This window comes from Spea bombifrons, chromosome 5 (genome assembly GCF_027358695.1).
Source record: "Spea bombifrons isolate aSpeBom1 chromosome 5, aSpeBom1.2.pri, whole genome shotgun sequence".
Classification (NCBI taxonomy): domain Eukaryota; kingdom Metazoa; phylum Chordata; class Amphibia; order Anura; family Pelobatidae; genus Spea; species Spea bombifrons.
Window position 1 is genome coordinate 83,226,202 of NC_071091.1, and position 20,920 is coordinate 83,247,121.

General features: G+C 38.7%; 7 non-coding genes across 7 annotated transcripts; all 7 read right to left on the reverse strand.

Annotated features, from left to right (window-relative positions):
* Window positions 1-1,850: 1,850 nt before the first annotated feature.
* Window positions 1,851-1,923, reverse strand: TRNAA-UGC (transfer RNA alanine (anticodon UGC)). The gene has a single exon. It is a non-coding gene; the product is annotated as a tRNA-Ala (tRNA).
* A 4,198-nt stretch (window positions 1,924-6,121) lies between these two features.
* TRNAA-UGC (transfer RNA alanine (anticodon UGC)) lies at window positions 6,122-6,194 on the reverse strand. Its single transcript has one exon. It is a non-coding gene; the product is annotated as a tRNA-Ala (tRNA).
* A 1,887-nt stretch (window positions 6,195-8,081) lies between these two features.
* TRNAA-UGC (transfer RNA alanine (anticodon UGC)) lies at window positions 8,082-8,154 on the reverse strand. Its single transcript has one exon. It is a non-coding gene; the product is annotated as a tRNA-Ala (tRNA).
* Window positions 8,155-10,041: 1,887 nt separating this feature from the next.
* On the reverse strand, window positions 10,042-10,114 carry TRNAA-UGC (transfer RNA alanine (anticodon UGC)). The gene has a single exon. It is a non-coding gene; the product is annotated as a tRNA-Ala (tRNA).
* Window positions 10,115-14,193: 4,079 nt separating this feature from the next.
* TRNAA-UGC (transfer RNA alanine (anticodon UGC)) lies at window positions 14,194-14,266 on the reverse strand. The gene has a single exon. It is a non-coding gene; the product is annotated as a tRNA-Ala (tRNA).
* Window positions 14,267-14,544: 278 nt separating this feature from the next.
* On the reverse strand, window positions 14,545-14,617 carry TRNAA-UGC (transfer RNA alanine (anticodon UGC)). The gene has a single exon. It is a non-coding gene; the product is annotated as a tRNA-Ala (tRNA).
* Window positions 14,618-20,648: 6,031 nt separating this feature from the next.
* Window positions 20,649-20,721, reverse strand: TRNAA-UGC (transfer RNA alanine (anticodon UGC)). Its single transcript has one exon. It is a non-coding gene; the product is annotated as a tRNA-Ala (tRNA).
* Between the last annotated feature and the right edge of the window lie 199 nt (window positions 20,722-20,920).

Consider the following 20,920-nt stretch of genomic DNA (forward strand, 5'->3'; position numbering starts at 1 on the left):
AGTGTATTTGCTGCATGTAATGTACTGATGGGCTTACTGCATGTACTGCTCAAATTACACATGAAACCAAGAAAACACTTGAAAAGCACATGTAAAATCTGTGGGAAAGCATAAGGTCTATATAGTTTGTTTCCCTCCAATTTATTGCCAGCGTGTCATCATGAACCCATTATGGTGATGAAGACATCACGAAACCATTATGATGTCATCATGATGTCATCATGAACCCATTATGATGATGTCATCATGAACCCATTATGATGTTGTCATGATGATGTTATCCTGAACCCATTATGATGTCATCATTAACCCATTGTGATGATGTCATCATGAACCTATAATGATGTCATCATGAACCCATTATGATGTCATCATGAACCCATTATGATGATGAAGTCATCACGAACCCATTATGATGTCATCATGATGATGTCATCATGAACCTATTGTGATGATGTCATCATGAACCCATTATGATGTCATCACGATGATGTCATCACGAACACATTATGATGTCATCATGATGATGTCATCATGAACCCATTATGATGTCATCATGATGATGTCATCATGAACCGATTATGATGTCATCATGAACCCTTTATGATGATGAAGTCATCACGAACCCATTATGATGTCATCATGATGATGTCATCATGAGCCTATTGTGATGATGTCATCATGAACCCACTATGATATCATCACGATGATGTCATCACGAACACATTATGATGTCATGATGATGTCATCACGGACCCATTATGATGTCATCATGATGATGTCATCACGAACCCATTATGATGTCATCATGATGATGTCATCACGAACCCATTATGATGTCATCATGATGATGTCATCACGAACCCATTATGATGCTGTAATCATGATCCCACTATGATTTCGTCATGATGATGTCATCATGAACCCATTGTAATGAAGTCACCACGAACCCATTATGATGTCATCATGATGATGTCATCATGAACCCATTATGATGTCATCATGAACCCTTTATGATGATGTCATCACGAACCCTTCATGATGTCGTCATGATAATGTCATCATAAACCCATTATGATGATGAAGTCATCATGAACCCATTATGATGTCATCATGATGATGTCATCATGAACCCATTGTGATGATGTCATCATGAACCCATTATGATATTGCCATGATGATGTCAGGGAAACATGATGAAACAGGGAAACAGTGTATTTGCTTCATGTAATGTACCATTAAGCTTGCTGCTTGTACTGCTCTAATTACACATGAAACCAAGAAAACACTTAGAGAACACGGTCATTGAACCAACTACCCCTCGCATGCTAAGCGAGCACACCACCATTTGAACTAAATCCCCTTTGTATTCTACAGTTATTCGTGAAGTTGAAAAATCTGTGGGAAAGCATAGGGTCTATATAGTTTGTTTCCCTCCAATTTATTGCCAGCGTTAAGCACAACATTATTGAAAATTTATAAAGTATAAATAAAGTAACTGGAGAACGCGGGCATCGATCCCGCTACCTCTCGCATGCAAAGCGAGCGCTCTACCATTTGAGCTAATTCCCCTACATAGAGTGGCATGTTTTAGGTGAAACAGGGAAACAGTGTATTTGCTGCATGTAATGTACTGATGGGCTTGCTGCATGTACTGTTCTAATTACACATGAAACCAAGAAAACACTTGAAAAGCACATGAAAAATCTGTGGGAAATCATAAGGTCTATATAGTTTGTTTCCCTCCAATTTATTGCCAGCATACGATCTATATAGTTTGTTTCCCTACAATTTATTGCCAGCGTTAAGCACAACATTATTGAAAATTTATAAAGTATAAATAAAGTAACTGGAGAATGCGGGCATCGATCCCGCTACCTCTCGCATGCAAAGCGAGCGCTCTACCGTTTGAGCTAATTCCCCTACACTGAGTTCATTGTTTTAGGTGAAACAGGGAAACAGTGTATTTGCTGCATGCAATGTACTGATGGGCTTACTGCATGTACTGCCCAAATTACACATGAAACCAAGAAAACACTTGAAAAGCACATGTAAAATCTGTGGGAAAGCATAAGGTCTATATAGTTTGTTTCCCTCCAATTTATTGCCAGCGTGTCATCATGAATCCATTATGGTGATGAAGACATCACGAACCCATTATGATGTCATCATGATGTCATCATGAACCCATTATGATGATGTCATCATGAACCCATTATGATGTTGTCATGATGATGTTATCCTGAACCCATTATGATGTCATCATGAACCCATTGTGATGATGTCATCATGAACCTATTATGATGTCATCATGAACCCATTATGATGTCATCATGAACCCATTATGATGATGAAGTCATCACGAACCCATTATGATGTCATCATGATGATGTCATCATGAACCTATTGTGATGATGTCATCATGAACCCATTATGATGTCATCACGATGATGTCATCACGAACACATTATGATGTCATCATGATGATGTCATCATGAACCCATTATGATGTCATCATGATGATGTCATCATGAACCGATTATGATGTCATCATGAACCCTTTATGATGATGAAGTCATCACGAACCCATTATGATGTCATCATGATGATGTCATCATGAGCCTATTGTGATGATGTCATCATGAACCCACTATGATATCATCACGATGATGTCATCACGAACACATTATGATGTCATGATGATGTCATCACGGACCCATTATGATGTCATCATGATGATGTCATCACGAACCCATTATGATGTCATCATGATGATGTCATCACGAACCCATTATGATGTCATCATGATGATGTCATCACGAACCCATTATGATGCTGTAATCATGATCCCACTATGATTTCGTCATGATGATGTCATCATGAACCCATTGTAATGAAGTCACCACGAACCCATTATGATGTCATCATGATGATGTCATCATGAACCCATTATGATGTCATCATGAACCCTTTATGATGATGTCATCACGAACCCTTCATGATGTCGTCATGATAATGTCATCATAAACCCATTATGATGATGAAGTCATCATGAACCCATTATGATGTCATCATGATGATGTCATCATGAACCCATTGTGATGATGTCATCATGAACCCATTATGATATTGCCATGATGATGTCAGGGAAACATGATGAAACAGGGAAACAGTGTATTTGCTTCATGTAATGTACCATTAAGCTTGCTGCTTGTACTGCTCTAATTACACATGAAACCAAGAAAACACTTAGAGAACACGGTCATTGAACCAACTACCCCTCGCATGCTAAGCGAGCACACCACCATTTGAACTAAATCCCCTTTGTATTCTACAGTTATTCGTGAAGTTGAAAAATCTGTGGGAAAGCATAGGGTCTATATAGTTTGTTTCCCTCCAATTTATTGCCAGCGTTAAGCACAACATTATTGAAAATTTATAAAGTATAAATAAAGTAACTGGAGAACGCGGGCATCGATCCCGCTACCTCTCGCATGCTAAGCGAGCGTTCTACCATTTGAGCTAATTCCCCTACATAGAGTGGCATGTTTTAGGTGAAACAGGGAAACAGTGTATTTGCTGCATGTAATGTACTGATGGGCTTGCTGCATGTACTGTTCTAATTACACATGAAACCAAGAAAACACTTGAAAAGCACATGAAAAATCTGTGGGAAATCATAAGGTCTATATAGTTTGTTTCCCTCCAATTTATTGCCAGCATACGGTCTATATAGTTTGTTTCCCTCCAATTTATTGCCAGCGTTAAGCACAACATTATTGAAAATTTATAAAGTATAAATAAAGTAACTGGCGAATGCGGGCATTGATCCCACTACATCTCGCATGCGAAGCGAGCGCTCTACCATTTGAGCTAATTCCCCTACACTGAGTCCATTGTTTTAGGTGAAACAGGGAAACAGTGTATTTGCTGCATGTAATGTACTGATGGGCTTACTGCATGTACTGCTCAAATTACACATGAAACCAAGAAAACACTTGAAAAGCACATGTAAAATCTGTGGGAAAGCATAAGGTCTATATAGTTTGTTTCCCTCCAATTTATTGCCAGCGTGTCATCATGAACCCATTATGGTGATGAAGACATCACGAAACCATTATGATGTCATCATGATGTCATCATGAACCCATTATGATGATGTCATCATGAACCCATTATGATGTTGTCATGATGATGTTATCCTGAACCCATTATGATGTCATCATGAACCCATTGTGATGATGTCATCATGAACCTATTATGATGTCATCATGAACCCATTATGATGTCATCATGAACCCATTATGATGATGAAGTCATCACGAACCCATTATGATGTCATCATGATGATGTCATCATGAACCTATTGTGATGATGTCATCATGAACCCATTATGATGTCATCACGATGATGTCATCACGAACACATTATGATGTCATCATGATGATGTCATCATGAACCCATTATGATGTCATCATGATGATGTCATCATGAACCGATTATGATGTCATCATGAACCCTTTATGATGATGAAGTCATCACGAACCCATTATGATGTCATCATGATGATGTCATCATGAACCTATTGTGATGATGTCATCATGAACCCACTATGATATCATCACGATGATGTCATCACGAACACATTATGATGTCATGATGATGTCATCACGGACCCATTCTGATGTCATCATGATGATGTCATCACGAACCCATTATGATGTCATCATGATGATGTCATCACGAACCCATTATGATGTCATCATGATGATGTCATCACGAACCCATTATGATGCTGTAATCATGATCCCACTATGATTTCGTCATGATGATGTCATCATGAACCCATTGTAATGAAGTCACCACGAACCCATTATGATGTCATCATGATGATGTCATCATGAACCCATTATGATGTCATCATGAACCCTTTATGATGATGTCATCACGAACCCTTCATGATGTCGTCATGATAATGTCATCATAAACCCATTATGATGATGAAGTCATCATGAACCCATTATGATGTCATCATGATGATGTCATCATGAACCCATTGTGATGATGTCATCATGAACCCATTAAGATATTGCCATGATGATGTCAGGGAAACATGATGAAACAGGGAAACAGTGTATTTGCTTCATGTAATGTACCATTAAGCTTGCTGCTTGTACTGCTCTAATTACACATGAAACCAAGAAAACACTTAGAGAACACGGTCATTGAACCAACTACCCCTCGCATGCTAAGCGAGCACACCACCATTTGATCTAAATCCCCTTTGTATTCTACAGTTATTCGTGAAGTTGAAAAATCTGTGGGAAAGCATAGGGTCTATATAGTTTGTTTCCCTCCAATTTATAGCCAGCGTTCAGCACAACATTATTGAAAATTTATAAAGTATAAACAAAGTAACTAGAGAACGCGGGCATCGATCCCGCTACCTCTCGCATGCAAAGCGAGCGCTCTACCATTTGAGCTAATTCCCCTACATAGAGTGGCATGTTTTAGGTGAAACAGGGAAACAGTGTATTTGCTGCATGTAATGTACTGATGGGCTTGCTGCATGTACTGTTCTAATTACACATGAAACCAAGAAAACACTTGAAAAGCACATGAAAAGTCTGTGGGAAATCATAAGGTCTATATAGTTTGTTTCCCTCCAATTTATTGCCATCATAAGGTCTATATAGTTTGTTTCCCTCCAATTTATTGCCAGCGTTAAGCACAACATTATTGAAAATTTATAAAGTATAAATAAAGCAACCGGAGAACGCGGGCATCGATCCCGCTACCTCTCGCATGCAAAGCGAGCGCTCTACCATTTGAGCTAATTCCCCTACATAGAGTGGCATGTTTTAGGTGAAACAGGGAAACAGTGTATTTGCTGCATGTAATGTACTGATGGGCTTGCTGCATGTACTGTTCTAATTACACATGAAACCAAGAAAACACTTGAAAAGCACATGAAAAATCTGTGGGAAATCATAAGGTCTATATAGTTTGTTTCCCTCCAATTTATTGCCAGCATACGATCTATATAGTTTGTTTCCCTACAATTTATTGCCAGCGTTAAGCACAACATTATTGAAAATTTATAAAGTATAAATAAAGTAACTGGAGAATGCGGGCATCGATCCCGCTACCTCTCGCATGCAAAGCGAGCGCTCTACCGTTTGAGCTAATTCCCCTACACTGAGTTCATTGTTTTAGGTGAAACAGGGAAACAGTGTATTTGCTGCATGCAATGTACTGATGGGCTTACTGCATGTACTGCCCAAATTACACATGAAACCAAGAAAACACTTGAAAAGCACATGTAAAATCTGTGGGAAAGCATAAGGTCTATATAGTTTGTTTCCCTCCAATTTATTGCCAGCGTGTCATCATGAATCCATTATGGTGATGAAGACATCACGAACCCATTATGATGTCATCATGATGTCATCATGAACCCATTATGATGATGTCATCATGAACCCATTATGATGTTGTCATGATGATGTTATCCTGAACCCATTATGATGTCATCATGAACCCATTGTGATGATGTCATCATGAACCTATTATGATGTCATCATGAACCCATTATGATGTCATCATGAACCCATTATGATGATGAAGTCATCACGAACCCATTATGATGTCATCATGATGATGTCATCATGAACCTATTGTGATGATGTCATCATGAACCCATTATGATGTCATCACGATGATGTCATCACGAACACATTATGATGTCATCATGATGATGTCATCACGAACCCATTATGATGTCATCATGATGATGTCATCATGAACCCATTATGATGTCATCATGAACCCTTTATGATGATGAAGTCATCACGAACCCATTATGATGTCATCATGATGATGTCATCATGAACCTATTGTGATGATGTCATCATGAACCCACTATGATATCATCACGATGATGTCATCACGAACACATTATGATGTCATGATGATGTCATCACGGACCCATTATGATGTCATCATGATGATGTCATCACGAACCCATTATGATGTCATCATGATGATGTCATCACGAACCCATTATGATGTCATCATGATGATGTCATCACGAACCCATTATGATGCTGTTATCATGATCCCACTATGATTTCGTCATGATGATGTCATCATGAACCCATTGTAATGAAGTCACCACGAACCCATTATGATGTCATCATGATGATGTCATCATGAACCCATTATGATGTCATCATGAACCCTTTATGATGATGTCATCACGAACCCTTCATGATGTCGTCATGATAATGTCATCATAAACCCATTATGATGATGAAGTCATCATGAACCCATTATGATGTCATCATGATGATGTCATCATGAACCCATTGTGATGATGTCATCATGAACCCATTAAGATATTGCCATGATGATGTCAGGGAAACATGATGAAACAGGGAAACAGTGTATTTGCTTCATGTAATGTACCATTAAGCTTGCTGCTTGTACTGCTCTAATTACACATGAAACCAAGAAAACACTTAGAGAACACGGTCATTGAACCAACTACCCCTCGCATGCTAAGCGAGCACACCACCATTTGAACTAAATCCCCTTTGTATTCTACAGTTATTCGTGAAGTTGAAAAATTTGTGGGAAAGCATAGGGTCTATATAGTTTGTTTCCCTCCAATTTATAGCCAGCGTTCAGCACAACATTATTGAAAATTTATAAAGTATAAACAAAGTAACTGGAGAACGCGGGCATCGATCCCCCTACCTCTCGCATGCAAAGCGAGCGCTCTACCATTTGAGCTAACTCCCCTACATAGAGTGGCATGTTTTAGGTGAAACAGGGAAACAGTGTATTTGCTGCATGTAATGTACTGATGGGCTTGCTGCATGTACTGTTCTAATTACACATGAAACCAAGAAAACACTTGAAAAGCACATGAAAAATCTGTGGGAAATCATAAGGTCTATATAGTTTGTTTCCCTCCAATTTATTGCCAGCATACGATCTATATAGTTTGTTTCCCTACAATTTATTGCCAGCGTTAAGCACAACATTATTGAAAATTTATAAAGTATAAATAAAGTAACTGGAGAATGCGGGCATCGATCCCGCTACCTCTCGCATGCAAAGCGAGCGCTCTACCGTTTGAGCTAATTCCCCTACACTGAGTTCATTGTTTTAGGTGAAACAGGGAAACAGTGTATTTGCTGCATGCAATGTACTGATGGGCTTACTGCATGTACTGCCCAAATTACACATGAAACCAAGAAAACACTTGAAAAGCACATGTAAAATCTGTGGGAAAGCATAAGGTCTATATAGTTTGTTTCCCTCCAATTTATTGCCAGCGTGTCATCATGAATCCATTATGGTGATGAAGACATCACGAACCCATTATGATGTCATCATGATGTCATCATGAACCCATTATGATGATGTCATCATGAACCCATTATGATGTTGTCATGATGATGTTATCCTGAACCCATTATGATGTCATCATGAACCCATTGTGATGATGTCATCATGAACCTATTATGATGTCATCATGAACCCATTATGATGTCATCATGAACCCATTATGATGATGAAGTCATCACGAACCCATTATGATGTCATCATGATGATGTCATCATGAACCTATTGTGATGATGTCATCATGAACCCATTATGATGTCATCACGATGATGTCATCACGAACACATTATGATGTCATCATGATGATGTCATCACGAACCCATTATGATGTCATCATGATGATGTCATCATGAACCCATTATGATGTCATCATGAACCCTTTATGATGATGAAGTCATCACGAACCCATTATGATGTCATCATGATGATGTCATCATGAACCTATTGTGATGATGTCATCATGAACCCACTATGATATCATCACGATGATGTCATCACGAACACATTATGATGTCATGATGATGTCATCACGGACCCATTATGATGTCATCATGATGATGTCATCACGAACCCATTATGATGTCATCATGATGATGTCATCACGAACCCATTATGATGTCATCATGATGATGTCATCACGAACCCATTATGATGCTGTTATCATGATCCCACTATGATTTCGTCATGATGATGTCATCATGAACCCATTGTAATGAAGTCACCACGAACCCATTATGATGTCATCATGATGATGTCATCATGAACCCATTATGATGTCATCATGAACCCTTTATGATGATGTCATCACGAACCCTTCATGATGTCGTCATGATAATGTCATCATAAACCCATTATGATGATGAAGTCATCATGAACCCATTATGATGTCATCATGATGATGTCATCATGAACCCATTGTGATGATGTCATCATGAACCCATTAAGATATTGCCATGATGATGTCAGGGAAACATGATGAAACAGGGAAACAGTGTATTTGCTTCATGTAATGTACCATTAAGCTTGCTGCTTGTACTGCTCTAATTACACATGAAACCAAGAAAACACTTAGAGAACACGGTCATTGAACCAACTACCCCTCGCATGCTAAGCGAGCACACCACCATTTGAACTAAATCCCCTTTGTATTCTACAGTTATTCGTGAAGTTGAAAAATCTGTGGGAAAGCATAGGGTCTATATAGTTTGTTTCCCTCCAATTTATAGCCAGCGTTCAGCACAACATTATTGAAAATTTATAAAGTATAAACAAAGTAACGGGAGAACGCGGGCATCGATCCCGCTACCTCTCGCATGCAAAGCGAGCGCTCTACCATTTGAGCTAATTCCCCTACATAGAGTGGCATGTTTTAGGTGAAACAGGGAAACAGTGTATTTGCTGCATGTAATGTACTGATGGGCTTGCTGCATGTACTGTTCTAATTACACATGAAACCAAGAAAACACTTGAAAAGCACATGAAAAGTCTGTGGGAAATCATAAGGTCTATATAGTTTGTTTCCCTCCAATTTATTGCCATCATAAGGTCTATATAGTTTGTTTCCCTCCAATTTATTGCCAGCGTTAAGCACAACATTATTGAAAATTTATAAAGTATAAATAAAGTAACTGGAGAATGCGGGCATCGATCCCGCTACCTCTCGCATGCAAAGCGAGCGCTCTACCATTTGAGCTAATTCCCCTACGTAGAATGGCATGTTTTAGGTGAAACAGGGAAACAGTGTATTTGCTGCATGTAATGTACTGATGGGCTTGCTGCATGTACTGTTCTAATTACACATGAAACCAAGAAAACACTTGAAAAGCACATGAAAAATCTGTGGGAAATCATAAGGTCTATATAGTTTGTTTCCCTCCAATTTATTGCCAGCATACGGTCTATATAGTTTGTTTCCCTCCAATTTATTGCCAGCGTTAAGCACAACATTATTGAAAATTTATAAAGTATAAATAAAGTAACTGGAGAATGTGGGCATCGATCCCGCTACCTCTCGCATGCTAGGCGAGCACTCTACCATTTGAGCTAATTCCCCTACACTGAGTCTATTGCTTTAGGTGAAACAGGGAAACAGTGTATTTGCTGCATGCAATGTACTGATGGGCTTACTGCATGTACTGCCCAAATTACACATGAAACCAAGAAAACACTTGAAAAGCACATGTAAAATCTGTGGGAAAGCATAAGGTCTATATAGTTTGTTTCCCTCCAATTTATTGCCAGCGTGTCATCATGAACCCATTATGGTGATGAAGACATCACGAACCCATTATGATGTCATCATGATGTCATCATGAACCCATTATGATGATGTCATCATGAACCCATTATGATGTTGTCATGATGATGTTATCCTGAACCCATTATGATGTCATCATGAACCCATTGTGATGATGCCATTATGAACCTATTATGATGTCATCATGAACCCATTATGATGTCATCATGAACCCATTATGATGATGAAGTCATCACCAACCCATTATGATGTCATCATGATGATGTCATCATGAACCTATTGTGATGATGTCATCATGAACCCATTATGATGTCATCACGATGATGTCATCACGAACACATTATGATGTCATCATGATGATGTCATCATGAACCCATTATGATGTCATCATGATGATGTCATCATGAACCGATTATGATGTCATCATGAACCCTTTATGATGATGAAGTCATCACGAACCCATTATGATGTCATCATGATGATGTCATCATGAACCTAATGTGATGATGTCATCATGAACCCACTATGATATCATCACGATGATGTCATCACGAACACATTATGATGTCATGATGATGTCATCACGGACCCATTCTGATGTCATCATGATGATGTCATCACGAACCCATTATGATGTCATCATGATGATGTCATCACGAACCCATTATGATGTCATCATGATGATGTCATCACGAACCCATTATGATGCTGTAATCATGATCCCACTATGATTTCGTCATGATGATGTCATCATGAACCCATTGTAATGAAGTCACCACGAACCCATTATGATGTCATCATGATGATGTCATCATGAACCCATTATGATGTCATCATGAACCCTTTATGATGATGTCATCACGAACCCTTCATGATGTCGTCATGATAATGTCATCATAAACCCATTATGATGATGAAGTCATCATGAACCCATTATGATGTCATCATGATGATGTCATCATGAACCCATTGTGATGATGTCATCATGAACCCATTATGATATTGCCATGATGATGTCAGGGAAACATGATGAAACAGGGAAACAGTGTATTTGCTTCATGTAATGTACCATTAAGCTTGCTGCTTGTACTGCTCTAATTACACATGAAACCAAGAAAACACTTAGAGAACACGGTCATTGAACCAACTACCCCTCGCATGCTAAGCGAGCACACCACCATTTGAACTAAATCCCCTTTGTATTCTACAGTTATTCGTGAAGTTGAAAAATCTGTGGGAAAGCATAGGGTCTATATAGTTTGTTTCCCTCCAATTTATTGCCAGCGTTAAGCACAACATTATTGAAAATTTATAAAGTATAAATAAAGTAACTGGAGAACGCGGGCATCGATCCCGCTACCTCTCGCATGCTAAGCGAGCGTTCTACCATTTGAGCTAATTCCCCTACATAGAGTGGCATGTTTTAGGTGAAACAGGGAAACAGTGTATTTGCTGCATGTAATGTACTGATGGGCTTGCTGCATGTACTGTTCTAATTACACATGAAACCAAGAAAACACTTGAAAAGCACATGAAAAATCTGTGGGAAATCATAAGGTCTATATAGTTTGTTTCCCTCCAATTTATTGCCAGCATACGGTCTATATAGTTTGTTTCCCTCCAATTTATTGCCAGCGTTAAGCACAACATTATTGAAAATTTATAAAGTATAAATAAAGTAACTGGCGAATGCGGGCATTGATCCCACTACCTCTCGCATGCGAAGCAAGCGCTCTACCATTTGAGCTAATTCCCCTACACTGAGTCCATTGTTTTAGGTGAAACAGGGAAACAGTGTATTTGCTGCATGTAATGTACTGATGGGCTTACTGCATGTACTGCTCAAATTACACATGAAACCAAGAAAACACTTGAAAAGCACATGTAAAATCTGTGGGAAAGCATAAGGTCTATATAGTTTGTTTCCCTCCAATTTATTGCCAGCGTGTCATCATGAACCCATTATGGTGATGAAGACATCACGAAACCATTATGATGTCATCATGATGTCATCATGAACCCATTATGATGATGTCATCATGAACCCATTATGATGTTGTCATGATGATGTTATCCTGAACCCATTATGATGTCATCATGATGATGTCATCATGAACCTATTGTGATGATGTCATCATGAACCCATTATGATGTCATCACGATGATGTCATCACGAACACATTATGATGTCATCATGATGATGTCATCATGAACCCATTATGATGTCATCATGATGATGTCATCATGAACCGATTATGATGTCATCATGAACCCTTTATGATGATGAAGTCATCACGAACCCATTATGATGTCATCATGATGATGTCATCATGAACCTATTGTGATGATGTCATCATGAACCCACTATGATATCATCACGATGATGTCATCACGAACACATTATGATGTCATGATGATGTCATCACGGACCCATTATGATGTCATCATGATGATGTCATCACGAACCCATTATGATGTCATCATGATGATGTCACCACGAACCCATTATGATGTCATCATGATGATGTCATCATGAACCCATTATGATGCTGTTATCATGATCCCACTATGATTTCGTCATGATGATGTCATCATGAACCCATTGTAATGAAGTCACCACGAACCCATTATGATGTCATCATGATGATGTCATCATGAACCCATTATGATGTCATCATGAACCCTTTATGATGATGTCATCACGAACCCTTCATGATGTCGTCATGATAATGTCATCATAAACCCATTATGATGATGAAGTCATCATGAACCCATTATGATGTCATCATGATGATGTCATCATGAACCCATTGTGATGATGTCATCATGAACCCATTAAGATATTGCCATGATGATGTCAGGGAAACATGATGAAACAGGGAAACAGTGTATTTGCTTCATGTAATGTACCATTAAGCTTGCTGCTTGTACTGCTCTAATTACACATGAAACCAAGAAAACACTTAGAGAACACGGTCATTGAACCAACTACCCCTCGCATGCTAAGCGAGCACACCACCATTTGAACTAAATCCCCTTTGTATTTTACAGTTATTCGTGAAGTTGAAAAATCTGTGGGAAAGCATAGGGTCTATATAGTTTGTTTCCCTCCAATTTATAGCCAGCGTTCAGCACAACATTATTGAAAATTTATAAAGTATAAACAAAGTAACCGGAGAACGCGGGCATCGATCCCGCTACCTCTCGCATGCAAAGCGAGCGCTCTACCATTTGAGCTAATTCCCCTACATAGAGTGGCATGTTTTAGGTGAAACAGGGAAACAGTGTATTTGCTGCATGTAATGTACTGATGGGCTTGCTGCATGTACTGTTCTAATTACACATGAAACCAAGAAAACACTTGAAAAGCACATGAAAAGTCTGTGGGAAATCATAAGGTCTATATAGTTTGTTTCCCTCCAATTTATTGCCATCATAAGGTCTATATAGTTTGTTTCCCTCCAATTTATTTCCAGCGTTAAGCACAACATTATTGAAAATTTATAAAGTATAAATAAAGTAACTGGAGAATGCGGGCATCGATCCCGCTACCTCTCGCATGCAAAGCGAGCGCTCTACCATTTGAGCTAATTCCCCTACATAGAGTGGCATGTTTTAGGTGAAACAGGGAAACAGTGTATTTGCTGCATGTAATGTACTGATGGGCTTGCTGCATGTACTGTTCTAATTACACATGAAACCAAGAAAACACTTGAAAAGCACATGAAAAATCTGTGGGAAATCATAAGGTCTATATAGTTTGTTTCCCTCCAATTTATTGCCAGCATACGATCTATATAGTTTGTTTCCCTACAATTTATTGCCAGCGTTAAGCACAACATTATTGAAAATTTATAAAGTATAAATAAAGTAACTGGAGAATGCGGGCATCGATCCCGCTACCTCTCGCATGCAAAGCGAGCGCTCTACCGTTTGAGCTAATTCCCCTACACTGAGTTCATTGCTTTAGGTGAAACAGGGAAACAGTGTATTTGCTGCATGCAATGTACTGATGGGCTTACTGCATGTACTGCCCAAATTACACATGAAACCAAGAAAACACTTGAAAAGCACATGTAAAATCTGTGGGAAAGCATAAGGTCTATATAGTTTGTTTCCCTCCAATTTATTGCCAGCGTGTCATCATGAATCCATTATGGTGATGAAGACATCACGAACCCATTATGATGTCATCATGATGTCATCATGAACCCATTATGATGATGTCATCATGAACCCATTATGATGTTGTCATGATGATGTTATCCTGAACCCATTATGATGTCATCATGAACCCATTGTGATGATGTCATCATGAACCTATTATGATGTCATCATGAACCCATTATGATGTCATCATGAACCCATTATGATGATGAAGTCATCACAAACCCATTATGATGTCATCATGATGATGTCATCATGAACCTATTGTGATGATGTCATCATGAACCCATTATGATGTCATCACGATGATGTCATCACGAACACATTATGATGTCATCATGATGATGTCATCACGAACCCATTATGATGTCATCATGATGATGTCATCATGAACCCATTATGATGTCATCATGAACCCTTTATGATGATGAAGTCATCACGAACCCATTATGATGTCATCATGATGATGTCATCATGAACCTATTGTGATGATGTCATCATGAACCCACTATGATATCATCACGATGATGTCATCACGAACACATTATGATGTCATGATGATGTCATCACGGACCCATTCTGATGTCATCATGATGATGTCATCACGAACCCATTATGATGTCATCATGATGATGTCATCACGAACCCATTATGATGTCATCATGATGATGTCATCACGAACCCATTATGATGCTGTTATCATGATCCCACTATGATTTCGTCATGATGATGTCATCATGAACCCATTGTAATGAAGTCACCACGAACCCATTATGATGTCATCATGATGATGTCATCATGAACCCATTATGATGTCATCATGAACCCTTTATGATGATGTCATCACGAACCCTTCATGATGTCGTCATGATAATGTCATCATAAACCCATTATGATGATGAAGTCATCATGAACCCATTATGATGTCATCATGATGATGTCATCATGAACCCATTGTGATGATGTCATCATGAACCCATTAAGATATTGCCATGATGATGTCAGGGAAACATGATGAAACAGGGAAACAGTGTATTTGCTTCATGTAATGTACCATTAAGCTTGCTGCTTGTACTGCTCTAATTACACATGAAACCAAGAAAACACTTAGAGAACACGGTCATTGAACCAACTACCCCTCGCATGCTAAGCGAGCACACCACCATTTGAACTAAATCCCCTTTGTATTCTACAGTTATTCGTGAAGTTGAAAAATCTGTGGGAAAGCATAGGGTCTATATAGTTTGTTTCCCTCCAATTTATAGCCAGCGTTCAGCACAACATTATTGAAAATTTATAAAGTATAAACAAAGTAACTGGAGAACGCGGGCATCGATCCCGCTACCTCTCGCATGCAAAGCGAGCGCTCTACCATTTGAGCTAATTCCCCTACATAGAGTGGCATGTTTTAGGTGAAACAGGGAAACAGTGTATTTGCTGCATGTAATGTACTGATGGGCTTGCTGCATGTACTGTTCTAATTACACATGAAACCAAGAAAACACTTGAAAAGCACATGAAAAGTCTGTGGGAAATCATAAGGTCTATATAGTTTGTTTCCCTCCAATTTATTGCCATCATAAGGTCTATATAGTTTGTTTCCCTCCAATTTATTGCCAGCGTTAAGCACAACATTATTGAAAATTTATAAAGTATAAATAAAGTAAATGGAGAATGCGGGCATCGATCCCGCTACTTCTCGCATGCAAAGCGAGCGCTCTACCATTTGAGCTAATTCCCCTACATAGAGTGGCATGTTTTAGGTGAAACAGTGTATTTGCTGCATGTAATGTACTGATGGGCTTGCTGCATGTACTGTTCTAATTACACATGAAACCAAGAAAACACTTGAAAAGCACATGAAAAATCTGTGGGAAATCATAAGGTCTATATAGTTTGTTTCCCTCCAATTTATTGCCAGCATACGGTCTATATAGTTTGTTTCCCTCCAATTTATTGCCAGCGTTAAGCACAACATTATTGAAAATTTATAAAGTATAAATAAAGTAACTAGAGAATGCGGGCATCGATCCCGCTACCTCTCGCATGCTAAGCGAGCACTCTACCATTTGAGCTAATTCCCCTACACTGAGTCTATTGCTTTAGGTGAAACAGGGAAACAGTGTATTTGCTGCATGCAATGTACTGATGGGCTTACTGCATGTACTGCCCAAATTACACATGAAACCAAGAAAACACTTGAAAAGCACATGTAAAATCTGTGGGAAAGCATAAGGTCTATATAGTTTGTTTCCCTCCAATTTATTGCCAGCGTGTCATCATGAACCCATTATGGTGATGAAGACATCACGAACCCATTATGATGTCATCATGATGTCATCATGAACCCATTATGATGATGTCATCATGAACCCATTATGATGTTGTCATGATGATGTTATCCTGAACCCATTATGATGTCATCATGAACCCATTGTGATGATGCCATTATGAACCTATTATGATGTCATCATGAACCCATTATGATGTCATCATGAACCCATTATGATGATGAAGTCATCACCAACCCATTATGATGTCATCATGATGATGTCATCATGAACCTATTGTGATGATGTCATCATGAACCCATTATGATGTCATCACGATGATGTCATCACGAACACATTATGATGTCATCATGATGATGTCATCATGAACCCATTATGATGTCATCATGATGATGTCATCATGAACCCATTATGATGTCATCATGAACCCTTTATGATGATGAAGTCATCACGAACCCATTATGATGTCATCATGATGATGTCATCATGAACCTAATGTGATGATGTCATCATGAACCCACTATGATATCATCGCGATGATGTCATCACGAACACATTATGATGTCATGATGATGTCATCACGGACCCATTCTGATGTCATCATGATGATGTCATCACGAACCCATTATGATGTCATCATGATGATGTCATCACGAACCCATTATGATGTCATCATGATGATGTCATCACGAACCCATTATGATGCTGTAATCATGATCCCACTATGATTTCGTCATGATGATGTCATCATGAACCCATTGTAATGAAGTCACCACGAACCCATTATGATGTCATCATGATGATGTCATCATGAACCCATTATGATGTCATCATGAACCCTTTATGATGATGTCATCACGAACCCTTCATGATGTCGTCATGATAATGTCATCATAAACCCATTATGATGATGAAGTCATCATGAACCCATTATGATGTCATCATGATGATGTCATCATGAACCCATTGTGATGATGTCATCATGAACCCATTATGATATTGCCATGATGATGTCAGGGAAACATGATGAAACAGGGAAACAGTGTATTTGCTTCATGTAATGTACCATTAAGCTTGCTGCTTGTACTGCTCTAATTACACATGAAACCAAGAAAACACTTAGAGAACACGGTCATTGAACCAACTACCCCTCGCATGCTAAGCGAGCACACCACCATTTGAACTAAATCCCCTTTGTATTCTACAGTTATTCGTGAAGTTGAAAAATCTGTGGGAAAGCATAGGGTCTATATAGTTTGTTTCCCTCCAATTTATTGCCAGCGTTAAGCACAACATTATTGAAAATTTATAAAGTATAAATAAAGTAACTGGAGAACGCGGGCATCGATCCCGCTACCTCTCGCATGCTAAGCGAGCGTTCTACCATTTGAGCTAATTCCCCTACATAGAGTGGCATGTTTTAGGTGAAACAGGGAAACAGTGTATTTGCTGCATGTAATGTACTGATGGGCTTGCTGCATGTACTGTTCTAATTACACATGAAACCAAGAAAACACTTGAAAAGCACATGAAAAATCTGTGGGAAATCATAAGGTCTATATAGTTTGTTTCCCTCCAATTTATTGCCAGCATACGGTCTATATAGTTTGTTTCCCTCCAATTTATTGCCAGCGTTAAGCACAACATTATTGAAAATTTATAAAGTATAAATAAAGTAACTGGCGAATGCGGGCATTGATCCCACTACCTCTCGCATGCGAAGCGAGCGCTCTACCATTTGAGCTAATTCCCCTACACTGAGTCCGCTGTTTTAGGTGAAACAGGGAAACAGTGTATTTGCTGCATGTAATGTACTGATGGGCTTACTGCATGTACTGCTCAAATTACACATGAAACCAAGAAAACACTTGAAAAGCACATGTAAAATCTGTGGGAAAGCATAAGGTCTATATAGTTTGTTTCCCTCCAATTTATTGCCAGCGTGTCATCATGAACCCATTATGGTGATGAAGACATCACGAAACCATTATGATGTCATCATGATGTCATCATGAACCCATTATGATGATGTCATCATGAACCCATTATGATGTTGTCATGATGATGTTATCCTGAACCCATTATGATGTCATCATGATGATGTCATCATGAACCTATTGTGATGATGTCATCATGAACCCATTATGATGTCATCACGATGATGTCATCACGAACACATTATGATGTCATCATGATGATGTCATCATGAACCCATTATGATGTCATCATGATGATGTCATCATGAACCGATTATGATGTCATCATGAACCCTTTATGATGATGAAGTCATCACGAACCCATTATGATGTCATCATGATGATGTCATCATGAACCTATTGTGATGATGTCATCATGAACCCACTATGATATCATCACGATGATGTCATCACGAACACATTATGATGTCATGATGATGTCATCACGGACCCATTATGATGTCATCATGATGATGTCATCACGAACCCATTATGATGTCATCATGATGATGTCACCACGAACCCATTATGATGTCATCATGATGATGTCATCATGAACCCATTATGATGCTGTTATCATGATCCCACTATGATTTCGTCATGATGATGTCATCATGAACCCATTGTAATGAAGTCACCACGAACCCATTATGATGTCATCATGATGATGTCATCATGAACCCATTATGATGTCATCATGAACCCTTTATGATGATGTCATCACGAACCCTTCATGATGTCGTCATGATAATGTCATCATAAACCCATTATGATGATGAAGTCATCATGAACCCATTATGATGTCATCATGATGATGTCATCATGAACCCATTGTGATGATGTCATCATGAACCCATTAAGATATTGCCATGATGATGTCAGGGAAACATGATGAAACAGGGAAACAGTGTATTTGCTTCATGTAATGTACCATTAAGCTTGCTGCTTGTACTGCTCTAATTACACATGAAACCAAGAAAACACTTAGAGAACACGGTCATTGAACCAACTACCCCTCGCATGCTAAGCGAGCACACCACCATTTGAACTAAATCCCCTTTGTATTTTACAGTTATTCGTGAAGTTGAAAAATCTGTGGGAAAGCATAGGGTCTATATAGTTTGTTTCCCTCCAATTTATAGCCAGCGTTCAGCACAACATTATTGAAAATTTATAAAGTATAAACAAAGTAACCGGAGAACGCGGGCATCGATCCCGCTACCTCTCGCATGCAAAGCGAGCGCTCTACCATTTGAGCTAATTCCCCTACATAGAGTGGCATGTTTTAGGTGAAACAGGGAAACAGTGTATTTGCTGCATGTAATGTACTGATGGGCTTGCTGCATGTACTGTTCTAATTACACATGAAACCAAGAAAACACTTGAAAAGCACATGAAAAGTCTGTGGGAAATCATAAGGTCTATATAGTTTGTTTCCCTCCAATTTATTGCCATCATAAGGTCTATATAGTTTGTTTCCCTCCAATTTATTTCCAGCGTTAAGCACAACATTATTGAAAATTTATAAAGTATAAATAAAGTAACTGGAGAATGCGGGCATCGATCCCGCTACCTCTCGCATGCAAAGCGAGCGCTCTACCATTTGAGCTAATTCCCCTACATAGAGTGGCATGTTTTAGGTGAAACAGGGAAACAGTGTATTTGCTGCATGTAATGTACTGATGGGCTTGCTGCATGTACTGTTCTAATTACACATGAAACCAAGAAAACACTTGAAAAGCACATGAAAAATCTGTGGGAAATCATAAGGTCTATATAGTTTGTTTCCCTCCAATTTATTGCCAGCATACGATCTA